Source organism: Sarcophilus harrisii, chromosome 3 (assembly GCF_902635505.1).
Source record: "Sarcophilus harrisii chromosome 3, mSarHar1.11, whole genome shotgun sequence".
Classification (NCBI taxonomy): Eukaryota; Metazoa; Chordata; class Mammalia; order Dasyuromorphia; family Dasyuridae; genus Sarcophilus; species Sarcophilus harrisii.
Genome location: NC_045428.1, coordinates 605,285,766 through 605,295,884, shown reverse-complemented (window position 1 = coordinate 605,295,884; position 10,119 = coordinate 605,285,766). Strand labels below are relative to the sequence as shown.

Sequence of the window (10,119 nt, the reverse complement as noted above, 5' to 3'; positions counted from 1 at the left end):
TTAAGTGCTACCTAAACTAATCTGTTCATTTAATACTATACTAATCACATTCCCAAGAAACTATTTTAATGACCTATAAGAAATAACAACAAAATTCATGTGGAAAAACAAAAGGTCGAGAATTTCAAGGGAACTAATGAAAAAAAAGATCAAATGAAGGTGGCCTAGCTGTACCTGATCTAAAACTATATTACAAAGCAGCAGTCACCAAAACCATTTGGTATAAGCTAACAATTGAGAATCCACACTGGGGAGAAACCTTTTTGTATATAATCTGTTTGGAAAGACTTTCATACAGAGTTCCTTCTACCTGCACATCAGAGAATTTACACGTAAGAGAAACCTTTTTAATGTAATCAATGTGGAAACTTTTCACAAAGAACTTCAAACTTGCTTAATATAAGAGAATTCCCTGTGGAGAGAAATCTGTTGATTATAATCAGTGTGGGTAGACTTCCACACAAAGGTCCAATGTTTTTGAACATCAGAGTATCCACAATGGGGGACAAAAAAACCTTCATGAAAGTAATTGTTGTTTAATGGTTTGACAGAGTTTTAAATTTTTTAAAGTAAATGATAATGTTTTTAATAATGGCTTATATTCTTATAATTTGAGTCAATTCTCTTATCTATTTTAGAAGTGAGGCCTTTATGAGAAACACTGGGGGTAAAATTTAGAGATTTCTACAAAAAAAAACTTCACATAATATCCCAAATTCCATCTTTGTGTGTGTGTGTGTGTGTGTGTGTGTGTGTGTGTAAATCACTCAGAATAGCACAAAGGAGAAATTGATGCAGAGTTCTGAGCCAGAGACAGAATTTATTAGAAGAGTCTGGCTCCTCTGTAACCCAGCAAATTCCAGGCCTTCCTCTCTATCTAAGATCCCCTCCTTCCCTCAAGGTTCTATTTTTGTAGGGATAAAATTATCCTGTCAATAGAACAGCATTTCATTGGTTACTATAAAATGCCTTGGCTAAAATATGGATACCACCAGGGCCATGGGGTTTCAGGATGGCCAGGGCAGGAAATCTATCCACTGACTAGATGGTCATTAGATGGATGATGTCCCTTGGCTTGGGCCAGGGAAGATGGGGCCTTTCAGTGATCAGGAGATAGATGAGCCATTCCTGGGGTTGGGCAAGTGCCTATAATCTCTCCCTCTAAAGGACTGCAGATAGTGGGGAACTCTGGGAAAAGTATACTTGAAATAAAGATACTTAGAACAGGGTGTTGACTCAGTGTAATTGATGAGATAATGGTTCTCTAGTTCATATATACTTAGTGTGATGTAATGGTACAATTAGTACTTAGTGTATATGGTGATGTAATAGTTCTACAGGTGGCACACGCTCAGTGTCCTGTAAGTGACGTAATTGTACTAAGGTATTTAAGGGCTGAGAGGACTAGAGATGAGTGTGTGTGATGGAGCTCAATCTCAGACTCCAGATTCCATCCTTGACCATCTTTGTGGTGGCCCTCCTGCCTTCATCATTTCTCCACTAAGACCAAGGCCCTTCCAGAAAGTTAGTCCAGACACTACATCACCCCAAGAAGATTTCAGGGGAACTTCAGGGCTTTCCATCATACCCAAATGGCCTGTGGGTGAAACAGGATAGAAATGGTTCCTGTCATGGTTCTGACAATTTGTAGTTATGCAAATAGACCTCATGCCTGATGTGCAAATAATTTCTATTCTATAAGCATGAGGTCTACAAAAAGCCTCTTAACAGAATGTATATTTCCATGTGATTCATTCAAACTTTGAATTAGTTATATTATTAAGTGATCGGCTAGGTAAATATAAGCTAATGAGTAATTAGTACCAATCTTGGTCTACCATAAAATTATCATGGACTGATTAATACTGAATTGAATTTGAATAGAGCTCCTCAGTGTTTCAGCTTTCTTAATGTGCATGAAACTCAATAAATGTAATGATTTTTCTATCAAGCCATGTTTGTCATCACTCCTCAATCGTTCTTAGCATTCATAGACTATCACTTCTTCAGCATTCCTGAAGTAATTGTTGCTCACCTTGTTTACTGCCATAAAAAAGCCCTTATATAAATATTTTGCTATTAGATGTGAATTTCTTTTTTCTTTTAAATTTCTCTTTAATTTTAAAACACATTGTTTTATTACTTATGTTCGAAGAGAAAAATCTGAACAAATGGGGACAACCAGGAGAAAGAAAAAAAATAAAGAAGGGAACATGTGTTGCTCTACATTGAATGTCCTTAGTTTTTTTTCTCCCTGCAGCTTGGGAGGTGGGGGCCCCATGTTACAGACAGGGAAGCTGAGGCAGCCTTCCAGGGATTTGGATGAAAGCCTTCCGATTTTGAACCCCATGTGTCTCATGACCTTAGGGCTGCCCTGTTCCCTAGGTTGCAGGAGATTTTAGTGTCCAGTGCTGAGGCCCCTAAGAGGTTCTCCCTGTTCCCATAGCTGAGATCTTTCTGCCTCCTTCTCTGAGCTGAGATCTTTCTATGTTCTCTTTGACACAAGAAAAAAACAACTGAACGTGACCTGGGACCAGCAGAGGGGGTTCAAAGTCCAGAATTTGTGCTTCTGAAACAGGACCCTGGGGAAACCCTGATCTCCCTGGGGTGGAGTTTGGGCCCACATGAAGGGCCAGCACCTGCAGGGAGATTCTGCTCAGTCCAGGAAGAGCAAACCCTGGGGACAGCTTTCCCCTCTGGGACTGTGGGGGTGGGTGGGTGATGGGCTTGGAGCTTGGAAAGGGAGGAAGGAAGAACCCTGAGTTATGGCTAGAACAAGGCCTGTTGTGCTGAGCAGACTTAGTTCCAGCTTGTGGCCATGGCCAAGAACGACCTAACCCACAGCTGAGTGTGAGGGGGGAGAAGTCCCCTGCTGGCTGTGGGCACTTGTAGGAGAGCAGAGACCCTGGTCTCACTCACTGGGCAGAGGAGCCAATTGAAGTTTGTGGCTGCAGACCAAAGGGAGAGGGAGCCTGTGCTGGGACAATGTGGCTGGGGGCCCTGGCCTGGACTCGGGTACTAGGGAGTACCCAGGATTGGGGCCCTGAGAGAGCTCTGAAAATGACAGTGAGAAGGACCTGGAGACTGGGCTCTTCTCCCCCCCAAAATTAGGACTAGAGAGCTGACAATAATAAGTGGCTTAGAATAAAATGATATAAAAATAAAAATGAGGTGGCAAAGGAGAAAGCCTGAATATAATAGCTCCTGTGGGCATTGAGACAATCTGGATCCATACTCAACCTAAGAAAGTAAAGTTTATTTTTTATAGACTTTTTTTTTTTTTTAAATTAAGGCTTTTTATTTTCAAAACACACACATGGATAATTCTTCAATATTCATCCTTGTACAACCTTGTGTTCCAATTCCCCCTCCCCTTCCCACACCCCAGTCCCTAGATGACAAGAAGTCCAATATATGTTAAACATGGTAGAAATATATTTTAAATCTAATATATGCATATATATTTATACAACTATCTTGCTGCACAAGGAAAATCAAATCAAACAAGGAAAAAAATAAAATGCAAGCAAACAACAACAAAAAAGAGTAAAAATACTATGTTGTGATCCACACTCAGTTCCCACAGTCCTCTCTCTGGGTATGGACGCATCTCTTCCTCACAAGAGCATCAGAACTGGCCTGAATAGTCTTATTATTGAGAAGAGCCAAGTCTATCAGAATTGAAAATCATATAATTTTCTTGTTGCCAAGTACAATGGATCTCTTGGTTTGGCTCATTTTGAAAGTGAAGTTTAAAAAGTCACTCATATTTCAAAGAGAATAGTCAAATAATCACAAGCCCCCAAAAGGATTATTGGATGAAGTTATAAAAATCAAAGAGTTTGAACAAAAATTGGTAAAATAAATAAGATCAACACAAGAAAATCAAGAAAAATATGAAAAGAAAGTCAACCAATTAGAAAAGGAGATTCAAGAACTTAAGGAAGAAAACAACTTTATTTTTGGGGAGGCATTTGGGCTTAAGTGACTTGTCTAAGGTCACACAGCTTTTAAGTGTGAAATGTCTGAAAACACATTTGAACTCATGTATCTCTTTGGGACCTGTCTTTATGCATTACTCATAGAAAATAACTTCTTAACAATTAGAATTAGGAAAAGGGAGTTAATGAAAAGGAATATTAAAAAAAAAATAAAAAGTCAATCAAAAAAATATACTAGAGAAGGCTCATTAGAAGAAACTGAGTAGATAGTGTAAGAATTGTTGTATTACCTGAATGTTATGATAAAAAATAGAAATTAAATACAATATTTCAATAAATTAAGAAAAATTTCTGGACAAAGGAGTGAAATAGAAAAAAAAAAAAAATCTGCCTTGGACTACTCAAAATAGACCTTGAGATGAAAACTTACAGGAGTATCATACCCAAACTTCAAAGTTCCCAGGTCAAGTAGAAAATACTACATGGAAAAAGAAAAAAAAAATTTCAATACTATGGAACTACAATCAGGATAACATAAGACTTAGTAGCTTCTCAATTAAAGAGACCACAGATCTTGGGGCATTGTATTTATAGAGCAATTTTGTAACCAAAAGTGATTTACCCAGTTAAGCTGAGTAGAATTCTGAATTTAAAAAATGAAAAGGTCACATAATGAATTTAGAGATATTGAGGTATTTATGACAAAATGACCAGAACTCAGTGGAAAATTCGACATAGATAATCTAGGAGAAACATAAGGTAAAGATTGAAGTGCAGTGTATAAGGGGTTCAATGAGGTCAAATTGTTGACTTTTATATGTGAAAATGTCATCATTACAGGGTAATTTGAAAACAAAACTTGGACTCAATTGAGTATGATGGGTCAATTATAAATAAATTAATTAATTAAATTGGGTAGGGAGAGGTAAAATGGAAGATTCAGAACCAACAAGTCCTGAAATGTAAAGGGCTGAAACTCTGAGTAGGTGCACTGGAATCAAACAAAAGAGCACTTAAGGCTAATTACCCATTGGCCAATACTCTATTAGCATATGCTTGGAAAATGGCCCTTCCCACTATTCTGTGCTAGCTTGGATCTTTTGGTGTATACATATAATTGTAGGAGGGATTAGGGGGCAGAGTAAGACAAGCCAGAGTGACTTTTGCGGTAGAAGAGGGGAAGGGAGGTTGTGGAGAGCTTGTGTCCATTCCCTTCACTTCTACTCCTAAAGACCAAGAATAAAGACTAAGGACTTTTGCTTATCCTAACTCCATCTGATTCTAAGGCATCCAGGGTGCTAACTCGGTCTTCACACTGAAAGAAAGAATTGTGACAAGAAGCAGGTAGGAATTGGAGGAGGGCTGGTGGTGAAGTGCTATTCTTATAGGTTGAACAGAAGAGGAAATGGAATATGTAAATAAACCTAATTTAGAAATAGAAGTTAAATAGGCCATAAATAAATTTCTTAAGAATAAACACAAGGATTGACAGATGTCCAAGAGAATTCTCCCAGATAATTAAAGGTCAAAAATTTTCAATTTTAAATAATTCTTTTGGAATTAGGGACAAAAAAGGCATACTTCAGGCTCCTTTTATGAAATAAATATGGTATTGCTCCCTAAGCCAGGGAGAGTACAAACAAGAAAGAAAATCATAGATCAATTTCATTAATGGATATGGATGCCAAAATGCTAAATAGAATCCTAGCTTGGAGACTACAACAATATATTAGAAAGATTGTACATTTTGACCATTTGGGATTTATTTCTGGAATACAGGGATAGTGTAATATAAAGAAAGTTATTCACATAATGGATTAGTTCAACAATAAAATAACCAAAAAATCAAGTCATTAATAACTGAAGAAAAAACTTTTGGTAAAACACAACACTCATTTCTATTAAAAACACTGGGAAATTTAAGTGGATTTTTCTTTGACCCATCAGCAAACATTATGTGTAAAGAGGATAAATAAGCTCTCTTTCTAGAAAGATGTATTCAACAAGGATGCTTACTGTGATAGATATTATACAGTATTATATTTGAAATCCTAGAACTAGCAATAATAAGAAAAAAAATGGAAGGAATCAGAATAGAGGATGAGAAAATAAAATTATCTTTTTGAAGAAGATATGATGATATCCTTGGAATATTGAAAAGACTCAACAAAAAAACTTAATTTAAATGTTTAATAACTTTAGCAGAGGAGAATATGAAGTAAATTGACCTAAATTATCATTTTTATATATCATCAACAAAGCTGTGCAAGAAGAGATACTATCAGATACCATCTATAAAATAGGTCTAGACTTCCTGAGAATTACACTTGCCAAATCAAACTAACTCAGGAAGTATAGGAACATAAATATTAAAAACTTTTTACAGGAATGAAGTTAAATCTAGACCAAAAGAAAAATTAATTGTTCATAAGTAAGCAAAATTAGTATAATAAATTTTATCTAAATTAATTTATAGACTCAATAGCATCCCAATTCAGTTAACAAAAAGTTGTTCTACCGATCTAGAAAAAAATAACAAAATTCTTTTGAAAGAATAAAAGATCAAGAATATCAAAGTAAGTAATTAAAAATGTTAAGGAAGAAAGTATTTTTTATTAAAGCTTTTTAATTTTCAAAAGATATGCATGGATAATTTATTCAATATTAATCCTTGCAACACTTTGTGTTCCAATTCTCTCCCATTTCTCCCTACCTCCTCACCTAGAAAGCAAGTGATCCAATATATGTTAAACATGATAAAAAAAATTTAAATCCAATATATGTGTATTTATACAATTATCTTGCTTCATAAAAAATCAAATCAAAAAGGAAAACAATGAGAATGAAAATAAAATTCAAGTAAACAACAAAAAGAATGAAAGTGTTATGTTGTGATCCACATTCAGTTCCCTAATCCTTTCTCCAGCTGGTAGATAGCTGTCTTCCTCACAAGATCATTGGAACTGACCGATTTTTATTATCAGCAAAAACAAAACAAAACAAAAAAGACCCAAATCTAAAAAGGACAACTAATTTCACTTGTGCTCTTACTTGGTCTAGAATCCTGGGCCCATAATGTCTCTAAATTTTGGTTCACTTAACTTTTGGTGGAACTATACACTTCCTTCTTAGACATGGATGCAGTAATTTACTTGTAGATCCTATAAAGTCTTCAGTTTTTGTTTAGTTTCTTCTGAATTTCCCCATCATTTTCATCAAAACAATTAGATATCTAAAAGTGTTCTTTCTATACAACAGTTCTGTGATAGCTGCTCCTTCCTGCTGCAAAGTTGAAAACTACATGTTGACATATCTTTCCCTTGAAATAAGGAATGAACTCATCTCCCATGGAGTTACTCTAATCTGTTTATGCTAAGTCTGATGGTCTTCCTGCCTTGTAGCTACTGCTTTTATTGAATGGGATTGTTTAGCTCTGAGTAAGTCCATAATGGGGCCAGCCCTGTGTGATGCACATCTCCTTTGTCACACTTGCCTCCTGCCTCTCTTCTCCTTACAGTGATATGGTCTACCCAATGCTAATAACTCCAAGAGTATAGCCAGAAAGTATTCTTGCACTTAGGTTGGTGATAAGAAAGTTATGAGCTTCATAAATTTTCAGTAATGATTGTTATTGTATATATTTATGTGTGTGTGTGTGTGTGTGTGTGTGTGTGTGTGTGTATTTTTAAATGTAGAGAACAGATTCCAAGTAAATGAGTTGACTAGCAAGCTGGGAATTTTTGTGGAAGAATCTGCAGAGATTCAAAAGTGATGGTTTCTGAGACTTCAAGTTGAAAGAAATCCATGATTCTAATATCAAGGCAGATCAACATCCAAAGAGTGAATGTCAATTTATTGAATTTGGAAAGAGATCTGGATAATCTTCAACCCTAAATCATTGTAAGAAAATTTCTTTAGGGAATGATTGTCTTCAGGACAGTGTATATAGCTAATGCTTCACTGAAGAAGTAGAGACTTTGAAGAGGTCCCAAGAGACTCCTAGACATCACAGAGCCCACACTGGAGAGATACCTTTTGATTGTAATCAATGTGGAAAAAACTTTCTGATGGAGGTATCATCTTTCTAAACACCAGAAAATTCACAAGTGGAGAGAAACTTTTTAATTGTAATCAATACCACATGGAAGTCCAATCTTGATGTGTTCAGAGAGTTCACACTGAAGAAAAACCTTTTCTTTCTAATCAACGTGGAATGATTTTCATACAGAGCTCTAATCTTAATAGACATCAGAAAATGCACATTGAAGAGAAGCCTTATGAATGTAATCACTGTGGAAAGGCTTTCACGGTTCCTTTTCAATTTGTCTGGAGAGAGAGAGAAAAAAAGGTAAAACCTCGAAACAAAGGAGAAGACCTAAGAAACATCTGACACTGAAAGAACATGGCTGATTATGAGACTGTTACAGAATTTTAAAATCAGCAGGAATCACTGGATTTCCTGAGGTGAAAAATTGTTGATAAAATGATTGTAGAACTTCAAAACCAGCAGGAATCATTGGATTCTCTGAGATAAAAAATTGTTGATGAGACTATTGGAATGTCAGGACCAGAAAGGGCAAGTGCACTAGAAGCTTTCTGAGACTGAGACAGATTCATTCCATCATCCACCTTTGTTTGTGGTGGCTGGAGCCTGAAGCACAAACCTTTGGATTCAAAGAGAGCCAGAGGCAGAAGCTGGCAGAGGCAAAGGACTGGCAGCAGGAGCTCAATCTTCAATTTGAGAGAAATCTAAGACTCTAATGTAAAGTTGACACAAATTAAGAGAATGACTATGAATTTGAGGAAATGAAGAAGTTGCAGACATTCTTCTGTCCTAAATAACTGAAAGAAAATCACCTTAGGGAATAATTTTTTCTAGATAGTGAATATAGCCAGTGCTTTATTGAGGGCATAGACCGTTTTTTAATTCCCTGAGAAGCATCCTAAAATACAAATTTATCCAGATAATCAAGGGAAAATAGCCTTGAGCTGGAGTTCAGACCTTATTAGACATCAGAAAAACAATAATGGAGAAATACTTGGTGTATGCTATCTGCCTCCAGAGAAAGAATTGTTGCATGAATACAGACTGGAGCATAATATTTTTCACTTTCCTTTTCTTTTTTTGAATCTTCTCCTACAAAGTAAATGATAAATTGGTGTCCTGAAAGATTACACACAAATAAGTTGTGTTGAATTACCCTGTCAGGTAATTCAGAAGAAAAAAATAAGGAAGGGATAGGATTTGGAAATCAAAATTTTAAAAGAAGACATTATTAACAATTATTTTGAAATATAATTGGGAAAAACATTATTTAAAAGAAAAAGAATAAATTAAAATAGGAAACTTAAGGAAAATAAAATTTTGAAATCTGAATTCTCCCTTTCCACTCTCTGTGACCTGTTAAAACAATAACTATGATATCAATTATATATGTGAAATCATGTAAAATGTTACCATATTGGGAAAAAAAATCCTTTAATCTCTACTTACCCATCAATTCTTTCAGGATGAAAGGGGGCAGGAATTGCATTTTTCATCCTACATTCTTCAGAATTATCTTGGACCAATGAATTGCACAAAATTGCTCACAGTGCAGTGTTTCTATTTCTCTGTGCAGTGGTCTCCTAGGTCTGCTCACTTTACACTTACATAGTTCATATAAGTCTTGCAGGGTTTTTTTGAAATCATCGTTCTCCTCAAGTTTTGCAGCACAATTGGATTCCATCACAATCACATATCATGATTGATTCAGTTACTCCTCAGTTGATTGGTCATTTCCTTAACTCCCAATTCCTTGACACCACAAAAAGTGCAGCTATAAAAAATATTGTATATATAGCTCATTTTCCTTTTTGTTTTTTTAGTCTGAGGTTCAGGCCTAGCACCGGTGTTGCTGGAGCAGAGGGTATGCATAGTTTGTTTGTCCTTTGGGCATGGTTCCAAATTGTTCACTACAATGGTGATCTAATTGGCAACACTACTAACAGTGCATTAATGTCCCCATTTTGAAAAATGGATGCCGTTTGACAAAAATCAGAGGGGGAAATCCCCTTTGATAGCACTGACAAAATCAAACAGGGCAGTCCCCTCAGATAAGAAAACATCATAGATAAAAGACTCAAAGAGGAAATGTAGAGGTCTCCCTTCCTCTAGAAACATCTGGTACAATTCTGT

At 35.9% G+C, this 10,119-nt stretch overlaps 1 protein-coding gene across 2 annotated transcripts in view; it reads left to right on the top strand.

Moving 5' to 3' along the window:
* Nucleotides 1–10,119, top strand: part of LOC100914984 (zinc finger protein 454-like) — a 388,067-nt gene that overhangs the window by 311,733 nt on the left and 66,215 nt on the right. The window lies entirely within an intron of this gene.